Source organism: Arachis hypogaea, chromosome 13 (genome assembly GCF_003086295.3).
Source record: "Arachis hypogaea cultivar Tifrunner chromosome 13, arahy.Tifrunner.gnm2.J5K5, whole genome shotgun sequence".
Classification (NCBI taxonomy): Eukaryota; Viridiplantae; Streptophyta; class Magnoliopsida; order Fabales; family Fabaceae; genus Arachis; species Arachis hypogaea.
The window spans coordinates 65133739-65151446 of NC_092048.1; the positions used below are offsets into that span (position 1 = coordinate 65133739).

The 17708-nt window shown below is 39.3% G+C and overlaps 1 non-coding gene across 1 annotated transcript; it reads left to right on the forward strand.

The window, feature by feature from the left end:
- The first annotated feature begins 6353 nt into the window (after positions 1-6353).
- Positions 6354-6461, forward strand: LOC112739625 (small nucleolar RNA R71). The gene has a single exon (XR_003170556.1). It is a non-coding gene; the product is annotated as a small nucleolar RNA R71 (small nucleolar RNA).
- Positions 6462-17708: the final 11247 nt, after the last annotated feature.

A 17708-nucleotide genomic window follows, 5' to 3' on the forward strand; every position in this document is an offset into this window, starting at 1 on the left:
TCTTCAAATGATCTTCAAGCCTTGAGTTGGGCCTTTGCTCTTGCTGGAATTGGGTTGAGAGAGGCCTTGGTTGATTGCTCTTGGAGTTTGGAGAGGAACCACAGTGAACCAAGTGAACCGGGTTGGAGTTTTGCAAAAGTTTGAGTAAAAGTTTGACCAAAAGTTTGAGGCAAACTTTTGGTCCAACTTTTAATATCAGCCCCCATGTTTTGCTGATACCCACGTTGGTGCAAAAGTTAGGGGTCTAACTTTTGCTCCAACGTTGGCCTTCCTTAGTGCACTTATGGCGCCAACGTTAGCCCAAAAGTTAGAGGCTAACGTTGGCGCAAACTTTTGCTCCCCCTTTGTGTTTTTCATGTGCCAACGTTAGCCCAAAAGTTAGAGGCTAACGTTGGCGCAAACTTTTGGTGGCCAGGGGGTGTTTTTCTCATGCCAACGTTAGCCATAAAGTTAGGGGCTAATGTTGGCGCAAACTTTTGGTGCCCAGGGAGTGTTTTTCTCATGCCAACGTTAGCCACAAAGTTAGGGGCTAACGTTGGCGCAAACTTTTGGTGCCCAGGGAGTAACTTTCATGTGCCAACGTTAGCCCAAAAGTTAGAGGCTAACGTTGGGGCTAACTTTTCACCCAAAAGTTTGTGCAAAAGTTTGAGGCTAACTTTTGGTCCAACTTTTTGCTTCCTGGTTCATTTTCACTTAGTCCATTGTCCTCTCTTTACTCCTAGCCATTCCTTCTTGCTTCAACCTTTCTCCAAGCTTTCTTCACCTATCATTAATCAACCAAACACATCAAAGCTATGCTTAAAATCATGAGATATTCATTTTATCATAATATGTGACAATTATAGCATAAAACCTCATGAAATAGCATGAATTCATACATGGTTGATTCAATCAAAGGAAGCATGAAAATCTACCCAAATTAGCTTACTTGTAGCTTAAGAAAGTGCATAATTCAATTGAAAACAAAAGAAAAAGGCTAGTGAAACTAGGCTAAGATGACTTGTCATCAGTGACAAATGAGATGAGGGAAGGCTAACCTTGCCAAAGTAGAGGACTTGTCCGCCACCTTGTAGAGTTCTTAGGATATAACTTCATGAACTTCTACTTCCTCCTAATCATGATGCTATGGATCATGATAGCCCGGTCTATAGTAACTTCAGACCGGTTGCTAGTGGGAATAATTGAGCGTTGGATGAACTCCAACCATCCCCTAGCCACGGGCTTGAGGTCATGCCTTCTTAGTTGAACCGGCTTCCCTCTTGAATCTCTCTTCCATTGAGCGCCCTCTTCACAGATGTCTATGAGGACTTGGTCCAACCTTTGATCAAAGTTGACCTTTCTAGTGTAGGGGTGTGCATCTCCTTGCATCATGGGCAAGTTGAATGCCAACCTTACATTCTCCGGACTAAAATCTAAGCATTTCCCCCGAACCATTGTAAGCCAATTCTTTGGGTCCAGGTTCACACTTTGATCATGGTTTTTGGTGATCCATGCATTGGCATAGAACTCTTGAACCATTAAGATTCTGACTTGTTGAATGGGGTTGGTGAGAACTTCCCAACCTCTTCTTCGAATCTCATGTCGGATCTCCGGATATTCATCCTTTTTGAGTTTGAAAGGGACCTCGGAGATCACCTTCTTCTTGGCCACAACTTCATAGAAGTGGTCTTGGTGCACCCTTGAGATGAATCTCTCCATCTCCCGTGACTCGGAGGTGGAAGCTTTTGCCTTCCCTTTTCTCTTTCTAGAAGTTTCTCCGGCCTTAGGTGCCATAAATGGTTATGAAAAAAACAAAAAGCAATGCTTTTACCACACCAAACTTAGAAGGTTTGCTCGTCCTTGAGCAAAAGAAGAAAGAAGAGAGTAGAAGAAGAAGAAATAGAGGAGATGGAGGGGGCTTAGTGTTTCGGCCAAGGGGGAGAAGTAGTGTGTATGCAGTGTGAAAATGAAGGAGTGAAGATGGGTTTATATAGGAGTGGAGAGGGGGGTATGGTTCGGCCATTATGGGTGGGTTTGGGTGGGAAAGTGGTTTGAATTTGAATAGTGAGGTAGGTGGGGTTTTATGAAGGATGGATGTGAGTGGTGAAGAGAATGGTGGGATTTGATAGGTTGGGGGTTTTGGGGGAAGAAGTATTGAGGTGATTGGTGAATGGGTGAAGAAGAGAGAGAGAGGTGGGGTAGGTGGGGATCCTGTGGGGTCCACAGATCCTGAAGTGTCAAGGATATCTCATCCCTGCACCAAGTGGCGTGCAAAAATGCCCCTTTCTGCCAATCCTGGCGTTAAACGCCAGGCTGCTGCCCATTTCTGGCGTTTAACTCCAGCTTCTTGCCCATTCTTGGTGTTAAACGCCAGTCTGGTGCCCATTTCTGGCGTTAAACGCCCATAATGGTGCCAGACTGGGCGTTTAACGCCCATTCTGCTACCCTTACTGGCGTTTAAATGCCAGTAAGTTTCTCCTCCAGGGTGTTCTATTTTTTATTCTGTTTTTCAGTTTGTTTTTGCTTTTTCAATTGTTTTTGTGACTTCACATGATCATCAACCTACAGAAAACATAAAATAACAAAAGAAAATAGAAATTTAACATAAATAATTAAAGATTGGGTTGCCTCCCAACAAGCGCTTCTTTAATGTCAATAGCTTGACAGTGGGCTCTCATAGAGCCTCACAGATGTTTAGAGCAATGCTGGAACCTCCCAACACCAAACTTTAGAGTTTGAATGTGGGGGTTCAACACCAAACTTAAAGTTTGGTTGTGGCCTCCCAACACCAAACTTAGAGTTTGACTGTGGGGGCTCTGTTTGTCTCTGTATTGAGAGAAGCTCTTCATGCTTTCTCTCCATGGTTATAGAGGGATATCCTTGAGCTTTAAACACAAGGGAGTCTTCATTCACTTGAATGATCAATTCTCCTCTGTCAACATCAATTACAGCTTTTGCTGTGGCTAGGAAGGGTCTGCCAAGGATGATGGATTCATCCATACACTTCCCAGTCTCTAGGATAATGAAATCAGCAGGGATGTAGTGGCCTTCAACCTTTACCAAGACATCCTCTACAAGTCCATAAGCCTATTTCTTTGAATTGTCTACCATCTTCAGTGAGATTCTTGCAGCTTGTACCTCAATGATCCCTAGCTTCTCCATTACAGAGAGAGGCATGAGGTTTATGCTTGACCCTAGGTCACATAGAGCCTTCTCAAAGGTCATGGTGCCTATGGTACAAGGTATTGAGAACTTTCCATGATCTTGTCTCTTCAGAGGTAATTTCTGCCTAGTCAAGTCATCCAGTTCTTTAGTGAGCAATGGAGGTTCATTCTCCCAAGTCTCATTACCAAATAACTTGGCGTTTAGCTTCATGATTGCTCCAAGGTACTTAGCAACTTGCTCTTCAGTAACATCTTCATCCTCTTCAGAGGAAGAATACTCATTAGAGCTCATGAATGGCAGGAGTAAATTCAATGGAATCTCTATGGTCTCTGTGTGAGCCTCAGATTCTCATGGTTTCTCATCAGGGAATTCTATGGAGGCCAGTGGACGTCCATTGAGGTTTTTCTCAGTAGAGATCACTCTCTCTTCCTCCTCTCCAGGTTCGGCCATGTGAGACGTGTTTATGGCTGATGCCAGGGCATTTTAGCCAATTTCACTAACCTTTTCTTTACTATTTTAGGGTAGTTTCATGCATTTTCTTAGGAAATAAGCAAGTTTTGGGTAAAAATTCACTTACATCTTGATTCAAGAAAGCATGGTGCACTTTACATGATTTCATGAGAATTTTGCATGAATTAAATGACAAATTAGATGATGCATGTATCATGATGAGGATTAGAACTTTGATGCACTTTATTGTTTAATTTTAGGACAAAGGAAGCAAGAAAGAACCACGTTAGCAGCCACATTAGTCTAACTAACGTGACCACTAACGTGGAATGGAAGCTAGCTTGCAACGTTAATGAGAAAAGTAATCGCCAATAACGTCCTCGAAGCCATCATAGCCCACGTTAAGAGTCACGTTAACTAAGTTAACGTGAATTCTAACGTGGAAGAAGAATGTGGAGCCAACGTTAGTGACACTCACCTTTGTCACTAACGTTGGACCAAGCTCATATTGGCCACGTTAAGGGCCACGTTAACTTAGTTAACGTGGACTCTAATGTTGGGAAGCAAAAGAATGGCCAACGTTAGTGACACTCACCTTTGTCACTAACGTTGGAATGAGCCACTTTGAGACACGTTAACTCCCACGTTAACTTAGTTAACGTGGAAGCTAACGTGGAGAAAGCAAATAATCACCAATGTTAGTGACACTCACCTTTGTCACTAACGTTGGAATGAGCCACAATGAGCCACTATGAGCCACATTAACTCCCACGTTAACTTAGTTAACGTGGAAGCTAACGTGGAGGAAAGGATGATGAGCCAACGTTAGTGACACTCACCTTTGTCACTAACGTTGGAGATGGCTATCATCACCACGTTAGAAGCCACGTTAACTTAGTTAACGTGGATTCTAACATGGGAAGTAGGGGCATCTTGGAACGTTAGTGACAAAGGTAAGTGTCACTAACATTCTCGAAGGATTGGCAAGCCTACGTTAAGAGCCACGTTAACTAAGTTAACGTGGACTCTAACGTAGGGGAAGGGAAGACTCTCAATGTTATTGGAAAAGGTGAGTCCCAATAACGTGTGTGAAGGACCAAGAGGCAACGTTAGTGGTCACGTTGGTGCCACTAACGTTGAAGTTAACGTGGATCATCCCTGGGTTAGGAACGTTAGTGAAAAAGGTGATTGTCACTAATGTTCTCGAATCCACACTCTCACTTAATGTTAACGCCACTAACGTCCTGAGCTAAATACCCTTCCTACTTCACACTTTCTCTCTGCAAGTAAAGCTAAGCCCACTGAAGAGGATAACTGCTTCAAACTCAAGATCCAAAGGCCCATATCCAAGGCTTGAAGAACCAACTAGAAGATCAGAAGAGTAGTATATATAGGGGTAGTTTTGAATTAGAGAAGGAGCTTTTTGGGGAGTTGGAAATTTGAGAACTACTCTTTGTATTTTACTTTCTCTGCACTTCTAGTTTATTTTTCAGAATGTATCTTCCATCTTTGTTTTCCTTTTCCAGAGCTATGAACAACTAAACCCCCTTCATTGGGTTAGGGAGCTCTGTTGTAATTTGATGGATGAATATTAGTTTTTATTATTTTTCTTCTATCTTTTCTCTTGATTTTACTAGAAAGCTTTCAATCTTCATCCAATTGGGTAGTTATCTTGGAAAAGAAGCTACTCATACTTGGGTCTCTTCTGAACCTTGGAAGAGGAATGAAGAGATCATGCTAGAAATGCTTTCTCATGTTGGACCAAATTGGGGTTGGAAGGATATGGTGACTATAATTCTACCAACACTTGATTTGGGAATGCATGTGGTATAATCAGTGACCATACTTCATCTCTTCTCATGAGCAATTGACCAAAGAATTGGCTATTGATCAAGATTTGAGAGATTGAATTACAAGGAATTGTAATTCGATCACTTAAGATTGCCAAGGAGATCAATGAACGCATTGATTAAGGAAGAGATAAAAATGAACTTGATCCGGAGAATGCAACATCTCCTAAACCCAATGAATTCCCCATTCTGATCTTACCCATTCTTTTTAATTTCTACAATTTACTTTTATGAGCATCTTCCCCATTCCCATTTAAGATTCTACAATTTACTTTCCGTCATTTATTTTAAGCTCTTTACTTACAACATTTACATTTTCTGCTATTTACTTTCCTGCTATTTAATTTCCTGCAACTCTCAAACCAAAATTCTGCTTCGCTCAACTAGAATCCTCTAATTAAAGTTTCTTGACTAATCAATCCCTGTGGGATTCGACCTCACTCTATTGTGAGTTTTTACTTGACGACAATTTGGTATACTTGCCGAAGGAAAATTGTTGAGAGACAAATTTCCGTGCATCAATGGCCTTGCACTCTCTCTTTCGATTCTCTTCTGTATTGCTTGGGAGAGTACTAGGAGGGAAGCTTCCTTAGTACTGCCTGGTGCAGCTTGCATTCCAGACAGACTTTGAGAAATCATATTGACTTGCTGAGTCAATATTTTATTCTGAGCCAGTATGACATTTAGAGTATCAATCTCAAGAACTCCTTTCTTCTGATTTGTCCCATTATTCACAGGGTTCCTTTCAGAAATGTACATGAATTGGTTATTTGCAACCATCTCAATGAGTTCCTGAGCTTCTGCAGACGTCTTCTTCAGATGAAGAGATCCTCCAGCAGAGCTGTCCAATGACATCTTGGACAGTTCAGATAGACCATCATAGAAGATACCTATGATGCTCCATTCAGAAAGCATGTCAGAAGGACACCTTCTGATCAATTGCTTGTATCTTTCCCAAGCTTCATAGAGGGATTCTCCTTCCTTCTGTCTGAAGGTTTGGACTTCCACTCTAAGCTTGCTCAATTTTTGAGGTGGAAAGAACTTTGCCAAGAAGGCATTGACTAGCTTTTCCCAAGAGTTCAAGCTTTCTTTGGGTTGTGAATCCAACCATGTCCTAGCTCTGTCTCTTACAGCAAAAGGGAAGAGCATAAGTCAGTAGAATTCAGGGTCAACCCCATTGGTCTTGACAGTGTCACAGATTTGGAAGAATTCAGCTAAGAACTGATGAGGATCTTCCAATGGAAGTCCATGAAACTTACAATTCTGTTGCATTAGAGAAACTAATTGAGGCTTAAGCTCAAAGTTGTTTGCTCCAATGGCAGGGATTGAGATGCTTCTCCCATAGAAGTCGAGAGTAGGTGCAGTAAAGTCACCAAGCACCTTCCTTGCATTGTTGGCATTGTTGTTTTCGGCTGCCATGGCTTCTTCCTCCTTGAAGAGCTCTGTTAGGCCCTCTAGAGAGAGTTGTGCTTTAGCTTCTCTTAGCTTTCTCTTCAAGGTCCTTTCATGTTCAGGATCAGCTTTAACAAGGATGCCTTTGTCTTTGCTTCTGCTCATATGAAAGAGAAGAGAACAAGAAAGTATGGAATCCTCTATGTTACAGTATAGAGATTCCTTGAAGTGTCAGAGGAAAAGAATAGAAAGAGAAGGTAGAAAGAGAAGAATTCAAACTTATCAAGAGGGATATAGTTCGAATTGTTGATAGTGGAGGAGTGTTAGTCCTTAAATAGAAGGATGTGAAAAGAGGAGAAGAATTTTCGAAATTAAAGTAAAAGATTTTGAAATAATTAAAAGAAATTTTGAAAATTTGATTGATGATTTTCAAAAACTAAGATTGGGAAAGAAATTAAGTGATTTTTGAAAAGATTTTGAAATTAGAAATCAAAAAGATATGATTGAAAATTAATTTTGAAAAAGATGTGATTGAAAAGATATGATTGAGAAGATATGATTGAAAATCAAATTAAAAAGAGAAAGTTTTAAAATTAAAGTTAATTACTTGACTAACAAGAAATTAGAAGATATGATTCTAGAATTTGAAAATTTTGAATTAAATCACTAATTGTAGCAAGGATTTTAGAAAATAGTAATAAATAAAAAAAATTGAAAAAAAAATTAATTTTGAAAAGATATGATTGAAAAGATATGATTTGAAAAAGATTTGATTTTGAAAAATTATGAAAATTTGGAAAAGATTTGAATTAAAAGCAAAATCTTCCCTCTAGTGTCTTCCTGGCGTTAAACGCCCAGAATGGCATCCATTCTGGCATTTAACGCCCAAAATGCTACCCTTTTGGGCGTTAAACGCCCAGCCAGGTACCCTGGCTGGTGTTTAAACGCCAATTTTCCTTCTTCACTGGGCATTTTGAACGCCCAGCTTTTTCTGTTTAATTCCTCTGCTGCATGTTTTGAATCTTCAATTCTCTGTATTATTGACTTGAAAAGACACAATTTTGAAAATATTTTTGAATTTTTAATGATGAGAAACAATAAAAAATGCAACTAAGATCAAATAAACAATACATGCAAGACACCAAACTTAGAAGTTTGTATACTAAGGACTATAACAATTTGAAAATGCATGTAAGAAACAACAAAACACACAAAACAAGAGAATTTAAAGATCAGAGCTAGGAAATCATCAAGAACAACTTGAAGATCAATGAAGAACATAATGCATATATTTGAAAAATGCAAGAAGAATAGAAACATGCAATTGACACCAAACTTAAAAATTAGACACTAGACTCCAACAAGAGACATAAAAATATTTTTGATTTTATGATTTTATAAATTTTTTTGTGATTTTTCAAAAATTATATGGAAAAGAGAATAAAGAGATTCAAAACTTTTAATAAGAATTCCAGGAATCATGCAATGTTAGTCTGAAGCTTCAGTCTAAAAAGATTAGACATGGTTAGCCAAGCTTCAGTAGGACATTACATTCAGCAGCTAAATTGATGAGAATCAATCAGCTTTTGTGATGATAAGAACATCACCTTGAAACTCTAGAATTCATTCTTAAAAATTCTGAAAAATAAAAAGAAAAGTACCTAATCTAAGCAACAAGATGAACCGTCAGTTGTCCAAACTCGAACAATCCCCAGCAGCGGCGCCAAAAACTTGGTGCACTAAATTGTGATCATCAACAATGGCACCAAAGACTTGGAGCTCTCAAACGTGAATCACATTTTGTCACAATTCCGCACAACTAACCAGCAAGTGCACTGGGTCATCCAAGAAATACCTTACGTGAGTAAGGGTCGATCCCACGAAGACTGTCGGCTTGAAGCAAGCTATGGTCATCTTGTAAATCTCAGTCAGGCGAATTCAAATGGTTATGGAGGATTGATAATTAAAAGATGAATAAAACATAAAATAGAATAAAGATATAGATACTTATGTAATTCATTGGTAGGAATTTCAAATAAGCGTATGAAGATGCTTTGTTCCTCCTGAACCTCTGCTTTCCTATTGCCTTCTTCCAATCATTCATACTCCTTTCCATGGCAAGCTTTATGTTGGGCATCACCGTTGTCAATGGCTACTTCCCGTCCTCTCAGTAAAAATGTTCTACGCACGCTGTCACCGCACGACTAATCATCTGTCAGTTCTCGATCATGTTGGAATAGGATCCATTGATCCTTTTGCGTCTGTCACGCGCCCAACACTCGCGAGTTTGAAGCTCGTCATAGTCATCCCTTTCCAGATCCTACTCAGAATACCACAGACAAGGTTTAGACGTTCCGGATCTCAGGAATGGCCGCCAATAATTCTAGCCTATACCACGAAGGTTCTAATCTTAGATTAGAAACCCAAGAGATACACATTCAAGCTTGTTTGCATGTAGAACAGAAGTGGTTGTCAGGCACGCGTTCATAGGTGAGAATGGTGATGAGTGTCACATAATCATCACATTCATCATGTTCTTGTGTGCGAATGAATATGTTAAAGAAGAAGTAGGCGTGAATTGAATAGAAAAACAGTAGTACTTTGCATTAATTCATGAAGAACAGCAGAGCTCCACACCTTAATTTATGGTGTGTAGAAACTCCACCGTTGAAAATACAAAAGTGATAATGGTGGTCATTGGCTTCGGCCCCAGAGAGGGAACCTGAAGAACCAAGATGAAAATACAATAGTAAAAATGTCCTATTTATATAGAACTAGTAGCCTAGGGTTTACAGAAATAAGTAATTAATGCAGAAATCTTCTTCCGAGCCCACTTGGTGTGTGCTTGGGCTGATCATTGAAGCTTCCATGTGTAGAGACTTTTCATGGAGTTAAACGCCAGTTTTTGTGCCAGTTTGGGCGTTTAACTCCAGCGTTTGTGCCAGTTCTGGCGTTTTGACGCCAGAATTCTTAAGCTGACTTGGAACGCCGGTTTGGGCCATCAAATCTTGGGTAAAGTATGGACTATTATATGTTGCTGGAAAGCCCAGGATGTCTACTTTCTAACGCATATGAGGGTGCACCAATTGGGCTTCTGTAGCTCCAGAAAATCCACTTTGAGTGCAGGGAGGTCAGAATCCAACAGCATCTGCAGTCCTTTTTCAGCCTCTGAATTAGATTTTTGCTCAGGTCCTCAATTTCAGCCAGAAAATACCTGAAATCGCAGAAAAACACACAAACTCATAGTAAAGTCCAAAAATGTGATTTTTATTTAAAAACTAATAAAAACATAATAAAAACTAACTAAAATATACTAAAAACATACTAAAAACAATGCCAAAAAGCGTATAAATTATCCGCTCATCACTTAGCTTTTCCGAAACCACTTCATGAATGCACGGGCCAGCATTCTTATTCGTTTCGATTCCCTGGTTAATAAATTGCACTTTTGATGATTCGATTTTAATTTTTTGCTATTTTTATATCTTTATGAATCATCATCACTAACCTGATATTTTTGAATATGACTTGACTAGTCTTTCAATTTGTGTATTTCTTGTTACTTAGGAAACAATTCTCAATGCCACTTACTTTAACTTTCTTTCTCCTAACTCATTGCTTTCCACTTTTTCACTTTTAACCACTTTTAACTTTCTAACTTCTCCCTTTGCCCTTTTTACTAACTCCTTCAACTTTTTACTTCATGGCATGATTATTGTTTTTCCTAATTAACAGGTATTCTACTTATAACATATTTTGGATTGTAATTTCTCATCTCAGCTTTTTAACTCCAAAACAATCCAAAATGCACAATTATTCAACTCATTTCATAATTCCAGTACTCCTTTACCACTATGTGCTTATCTTTCTATTTACCTACTTGTTTTCCTGTTTTTTATTCTTCAATTATATCCTAGATTTCTATTTTTCAGGATGTCTAACCCTCAACAAAAAGGAAAAAGAAAGGCAACTACTGGCAAACAGAAAAGAGGTGAATCCTCTATGTCTATCCTGGACATTATGCATGATGATTCTGATGACAAGTCATCTTAGCCTAGTTTCACTAGCCTTTTTCTTTTGTTTTCAATTGAATTATGCACTTTCTTGAGCCATAAGCAAGCCAATTGGGTAGATTTTCATGCTTCCTTTGATTTAATCAACCATAGATGAATTAATGCAATTTCATGAGGTTTTATGCTATAATTGTCACATATTATGAAAGAATATCTCATAATTTTGAGCATAGCTTTGATGTGTTTGGTTGATTAATGATAGGTGAAGAAAGCTTGGAGAAAGGTTGAAGCAAGGAGGAATGACTAGGAGGAAGAGAGGACAAAAAGTTCGAGCAAAAGTTTGCCTCAAACTTTTGGATTAATTGAAAATGAACCAGGGAGCAAAAAGCTGGACCAAAAGTTTGCCTCAAACTTTTGTGCAAACTTTTGGGCAAAAAGCTGGAGCAAAAGTTTGCCTCAAACTTTTGGGCAAAAAGCTGGAGCAAAAGTTTGCCTCAAACTTTTTGGCAAACTTTTGGCATCACAAATCAACACCCTGGAGAGCAAAAGTTTGCGCCAACGTTTGCCCCTAACTTTTTGGCAAACGTTGGTGCATGAACAACACACCCTGGAGAGCAAAAGTTTGCGCCAACGTTTGCCTCTAACTTTTTGGCAAACGTTGGCGCCATGAGTGTGCAAGGGGAGGCCAATGTTGGAGCAAAAGTTTGACCCCAAACTTTTGCCCCAACGTTGGTATCAGCAAAAGAGGGTGGCTGATGTGAAAAGTTTGAGTAAAAGTTTGCCTCAAACCTTTACTCAAACTTTTACTCAAGCTTTCATGATTCCAAACCCGGTTCAATTCGGTTCTTCTCCAAACTCCAAGAGCAATCAACCAAGGCCTCTATCAACCCAATTCCATCAAGAGAAAAGGCCCAATTGAAGGCTTGAAGACCATTTGAAGAAAGTGTATAAATAGCATAGGATTTAAGTTTTTCGGAGAGCTTCCTTTTTAGAATTTTCAATACTTACAGCAGAGAGCTTTCCTTTTAGTTTTCATAGAGAGTTTTCGGAGAGCTTTTGGTGTTGAGTGAATTTTAATTTCTAAGTCTCGGGGAAGGAGAATTGAATTCTCTTCCTCTTAGTTTTCTTGCTTTCAATTTCAATTACAATTGTCTTGGATCTTGGGTTGGAGAATTGAAGGAAATCTGTTTCAATCTCATCCTAAGACCTCTTTATTTCTTTACTGCATAATTGAACTTAAATTTCGGTTAATTGCTTCTTCATCTACTTTCTTTGCAATTTACATTTCCTTTGCAATTGTTCTTGTTGGATCTAGGAAGGCATTGAGATCTAGACTTGGTTATCTAGTCTCTTGGGTCCTGAGATCTAAATTCCAATTTTACATCCTCTGTTTAATGCTTTTCATGCTCATTTACAATTCTGTTTTTAGATCCGGTTCAATCCAAGTTATCTTCTACTCCTCTGCTTGTTGAATTTTACTTTTCCTTGTTTAATTTCTGCAAATCCAATTCCCAATTCCTTTTACAATCCAAGCCATTTACATTTCTTGCACTTTAAGATTCTGTAATTTACATTTCTTGCGTTCTAAGTTTCTGTCATTTAATTTCTTGTTCTTTAAGATTCAGCACATTAAATTTCAGTTCTCTTTAATTTGATGCAATTTACCCATTCCCTTTACTTCTCATGCAATTTAAATTCTGCAAATCACAATTCACTCAACCAAATCTTGATTCGCTTGACTAAATCAACCACTAAACTAAAATTGCTCAATCCTTCAATCCCTGTGGGATCGACCTCACTCCCGTGAGTTATTATTACTTGATGCGACCCGGTGCACTTGCTGGTGAGTTTTGTGTCGGATCGTTTTCTGCTACATCAGACTCCTGGCGGGAAAAGCACTTTACCCCGCAGAAGAAGGCTGACCAGCTCCTCCCTGCCAATGATCCCATTAAATTTACAAACAGATACTGTGAGCTGAAGTATCCTGTGTTTGCAGAAACCTGTACCTGGAGCGAACTATGAAAATTCCAGAAGAACTACAGCAGTACACTTCCGATCAGATTAAACAAAGAGGCTGGTTCTTCTTGGAGAGAAACTTGATAGAGGTTAATGCTTCCTGGGTAAGAGACTTTTACTGCAACTATTTCAAGACTTCCCTGGATGTAGTGCATCTCAGAGGAAAACAGATACTGGTCACTGAAGAGGCCATTGAGGTTATTCTGCAGCTTCAGCCTAAGTCCGATCAGCCTGACGGTTACCGAAAGGCTGAAGAGGATATGCGCTTTCTGAGATTTGACTGGGATGCTGTCAAGTAGAGGATAGCCCTTGATCCGACTGTCCCATGGGTCATGGGTAAGAACACCACAATGCCTAAAGGAATCAAGCTTATGTATCTGAATGATGAGGCTCAGCTCTGGCACCAGATCCTGAGCACCTTTGTTATGCCGAGCACTCATGAGACGGAGCTGTCTGCCACTATGATCACCATTCTCTAGTGTGTGCTGGAGGGTAAGGACCTGTATCTGCCACGATTCATCCGGCACTATATGGCCAGGGTCCATGTTAGAGGCACCCTTCCTTTCCCTTACCTGGTCACCCAGCTAGGCTGTCGAGCTGACGTGCCTTGGGAGGATGCTAATGAGAAGCCACCTGCTGCAGACTGCAAGAAGATTATCCCTCACAGCAGGAAGTTTCGGGCTTTAGGCTATACACCTCCATTCCTGACCGCTTCTGATGAGACAGCCACGCCTTCAGCTGCCCCTTCTTCCACTGCTGCACCAGCCCCACCCACTGCACCTCCACCTGCCCCAGAGCCCATTTACCACCTCGTGCACCGCTTATTCCAGCAGTTGGACCAGATGGAGTGCTGCAACAAGCGGCGATATGAGAGATCTGAGCATTACAGCAAGCGCCGCTATGAGCACCTCAAGATGATGATCCGATCTGGCAGTGACTTTCCCTCCAAGCCTGACACACTATCAGAGCCATCTGAGGTGGAGGCAGAGGAGCATGAGGAGGAGACCCATCCACAGAGAGAGGCCAAGCAGGCAGGCCCAGAGCAGGCTGTGCCACAGCAGGAGGAGCCACACCAGATACAGGCCGCAGATGTAGAGATTCCTATCCAGTCAGAGCCTCCACTGTAGCAGACAGATCCTCCTACCCTCATCTAGTCCGCAGACCCTCAGGCTACCACCTAGACTCCAGCAGCCTATCATTCCGGTGATGATACTCCTTCACACCCAACTTGAGTGAGCATCGAGGACGATGCTTTATTTTAAGTGTGGGGAGGTCGCCATCCCTGGCGTATTTCCTTTTGGTGAACCACTACAGACTCTTTCTATCTTATTTTATTTATTTTTCTGTATTTTTATCTTTATTTTTACTTTTCAGTACTTATACATTGTTATTTTGCTATATTTTTACTTTATTTCTGCATTTTGCACTTTAGTTTATATTTTAGCCATTTAGTTTAGTTTGCAATTCTAAACTTATTAGTTATAGAATATGTGGATTAATTAGTATAGTTTACCCTTTTAGCATATGATGGTTTGGTTTAAATTAAAAATAAAAAGGAAGTAAACTAGAGACTTTAACATAATTAAAACAATCCACACCTTGTATATATAGCATTACATGTTAGTTAGTTAACAACATTTCATCAAGGAACAACACTAAAACTTTAAAGGCACCCTAAGATTTACATTAAGAATAATGGGAACTCTTAATTTTTACTTGCATGACATGTATAACTGATATATGATTTTTGAGCTAGAGAACACACAGCCTGTGAGTTTTGAGCTTAATTATATGGTTACATTCAAACTATAATTTTTATTCCTGTGTGTTTTGCCCTTCTTTTTCATTCTGGTGTTCTTTACTTTGTTTTAATCTATATGTCCAATTATAGAGTATAGATACATACTAAGAGATGATTGAGGCCATCATTTGAAGTTTTCCTCACTTATCCCAAATTAGCCTACCTTTTACATCACCCTTGTTAGCCCCCTTGAGCTTTTTAATCCCCTCTTATTCTATAAACCACATTACTAGTCTTAAGCAGAAAAATAAAATAAAAATCCCAAGTTGAATCCTTGGTTAGCTTAAGATAGAAATTGTGTATTATTTAAGTGTGGGGAACTTTATGGGAACATGGATGATAGAGACAAAGGTGGAAAGTTAAAAAGAATAAAGATGTTTCAAAATAAAAATTTTTGGGAAGCATGCTTGGTGCACGAAATCGGGATTTTTCATTCCTTGGTAACGGTGCTAAAAACTTAATATGCACGTTCATAATTTTAGTTCTCTTCACAATTTCGATACAACTAACCAGCAAGTGCACTGGGTCGTCCAAGTAATAAACCTTACGTGAGTAAGGGTCGATCCCATGGAGATTGTCGGCTTGAAGCAAGCTATGGCCACCTTGTAAATCTCAGTCAGGTGGATTCAAAAGGTTATAGAGTTTTAATAATTAAAAGATAAATAAAACATAAACTAGGATAGAGATACTTATGTAATTCATTGGTGAGAATTTCAGATAAGCATATAGAGATGCTTTCATTCCTCTGAACCTCTGCTTTCCTGCTGTCTTCATCCAATCATTCCTACTCCCTTCCACGGCATGCTTTATGTAGGGCATCACCATTGTCAATGGCTACATCCCATCCTCTCTGTGAAAATGGTCCAATGCGCTATCACTGCAAGGCTAATCATCTATCGGTTCTCGATCATACTGGAATAGGATTTACTATCCTTTTGCATCTGTCACTATGCCCAGCACTCGCGAGTTTGAAGCTCGTCATAGCCATCCCTTCCCAGATCCTACTCGGAATACCACAGACAAGTTTTAGAATTTCCGGATCTCAAGAATGGCCATCCATGGGTTCTAACTTATACCACGAAGACTCTAATATCTCGGACTCGGTCCTCTGTATTAGATATCTAAGAGATACTCATTCTAGCTTGTTTGCATGTAGAACGGAAGTGTTTATCAGGCACGCATTCATCGGTGAGAATGATGATGAGCGTCACATAATCATCACATTCATCATGTTCTTGGGTGCAAATGGATATCTTAGAATAGGAATAAGCTTGAATTGAATAGAAAAACAAAAGTACTTTGCATTAATTCATGAGGAACAGCAGAGCTTCACACCTTAATCTATGGTGTGTAGAAACTCTACCAATGAAAATACATAAGTGATGAAGGTCCAGGCATGGCCGAATGGCCAGCCCCCATAAAGGTCTAAGATAGCATAAAACTGATCAAAGTTCTGATCCAAAGATCTAAATACAATAGTAAAAAGTCCTATTTATACTAAACTAGTTACTAGGATTTACAGAAATGAGTAAATGATGCAGAAATCCACTTCTGGGGCCCACTTGGTGCGTGCTTGAGCTGAGCATTGAGCTTTACACGTGTAGAGGCTTCTCTTGGAGTTGAACGCCAGTTTGTAAACTGTTTCTGGCGTTTAACTCCACTTTGCAACCTATTTCTGGCGTTTAACTCTAGAATGCAGCATGGAACTGGCGTTGAACGCCAGTTTGCGTCATCTAAACTCGGGCAAAGTATGAACTATTATATATTGCTGGAAAGCCCTGGATGTCTACTTTCCAACGCTATTGAGAGCGCGCCATTTGGAGTTCTGTAGCTCCAGAAAATTCACTTTGAGTGCAGGAAGGTCAGAATCCAACAGCATCTGCAGTCCTTCTTCAACCTCTGAATCTGATTTTTGCTCAGGTCCCTCAATTTCAGTCAGAAAATACCTGAAATCACAGAAAAAAAAACTCATAGTAAAGTCCAGAAATATGAATTTTAATTAAAAACTAATAAAAATATACTAAAAACTAACTAAATCATACTAAAAACTATGTAAAAACAATGCCAAAAAGCGTATAAATTATCCGCTCATCACAATACCAAACTTAAATTGTTGCTTGTCCCCAAGCAACTAAAAATCAAATAGGATAAAAAGAAGAGAATATACTATAAATTCCAAAATATCAATGAAACTTAGCTCCAATCAGATGAGCGGTACTTGTAGCTTTTTGCCTCTTGAATAGTTTTGGCATCTCACTTTATCCATTGAGGTTCAGAATGATTGGCATCTATAGGAACTTAGAATTCAGATAGTGTTATTGATTCTCCTAGTTCAGTATGTTGATTCTTGAACACAGCTACTTTATGAGTCTTGGCCGTGGCCCTAATCACTTTGTTTTCCAGTAATACCACCGGATACATAAATGCCACAGACACATAACTGGGTGAACCTTTTCAGATTGTGACTCAGCTTTGCTAAAGTCCCCAATTAGAGGTGTCCAGGGTTCTTAAGCACACTCTATTTTTGCTTTGGACCTTGACTTTAACTGCTCAGTCTCAAGTTTTCACTTGACACCTTCACGCCACAAGCATATGGTTAGGGACAGCTTGGTTTAGCCGCTTAGGACAGTATTTTATTCCTTTAGGCCCTCCTATCCACTGATGCTCAAAGCCTTGGATCCTTTTTATTACCCTTGCCTTTTGGTTTTAAGGGTTATTGGCTTTTTGCTCTTGCCTTTTGGTTTAAAGAGCTTTTGGCTTTTTCTGCTTGCTTTTCTTTTTCTCTTTTTTTTTTTTTTGCCATTTTTCTTTTCTCTTCTTTTTTTTTTCTGCAAGCTTTTGTATTCACTGCTTTTTCTTGCTTCAAGAATCATTTTTATGATTTTTCAGATTATCAAATAACATTTCTCTTTTTTCATCATTCTTTCAAGAGCCAATATATTTAACATTCATAAACAACAACTTCAAAAGACATATGCACTGTTCAAGCATTCATTCAGAAAACAAAAAGTGTTGCCACCACATCAAAATAATTAAACTAGT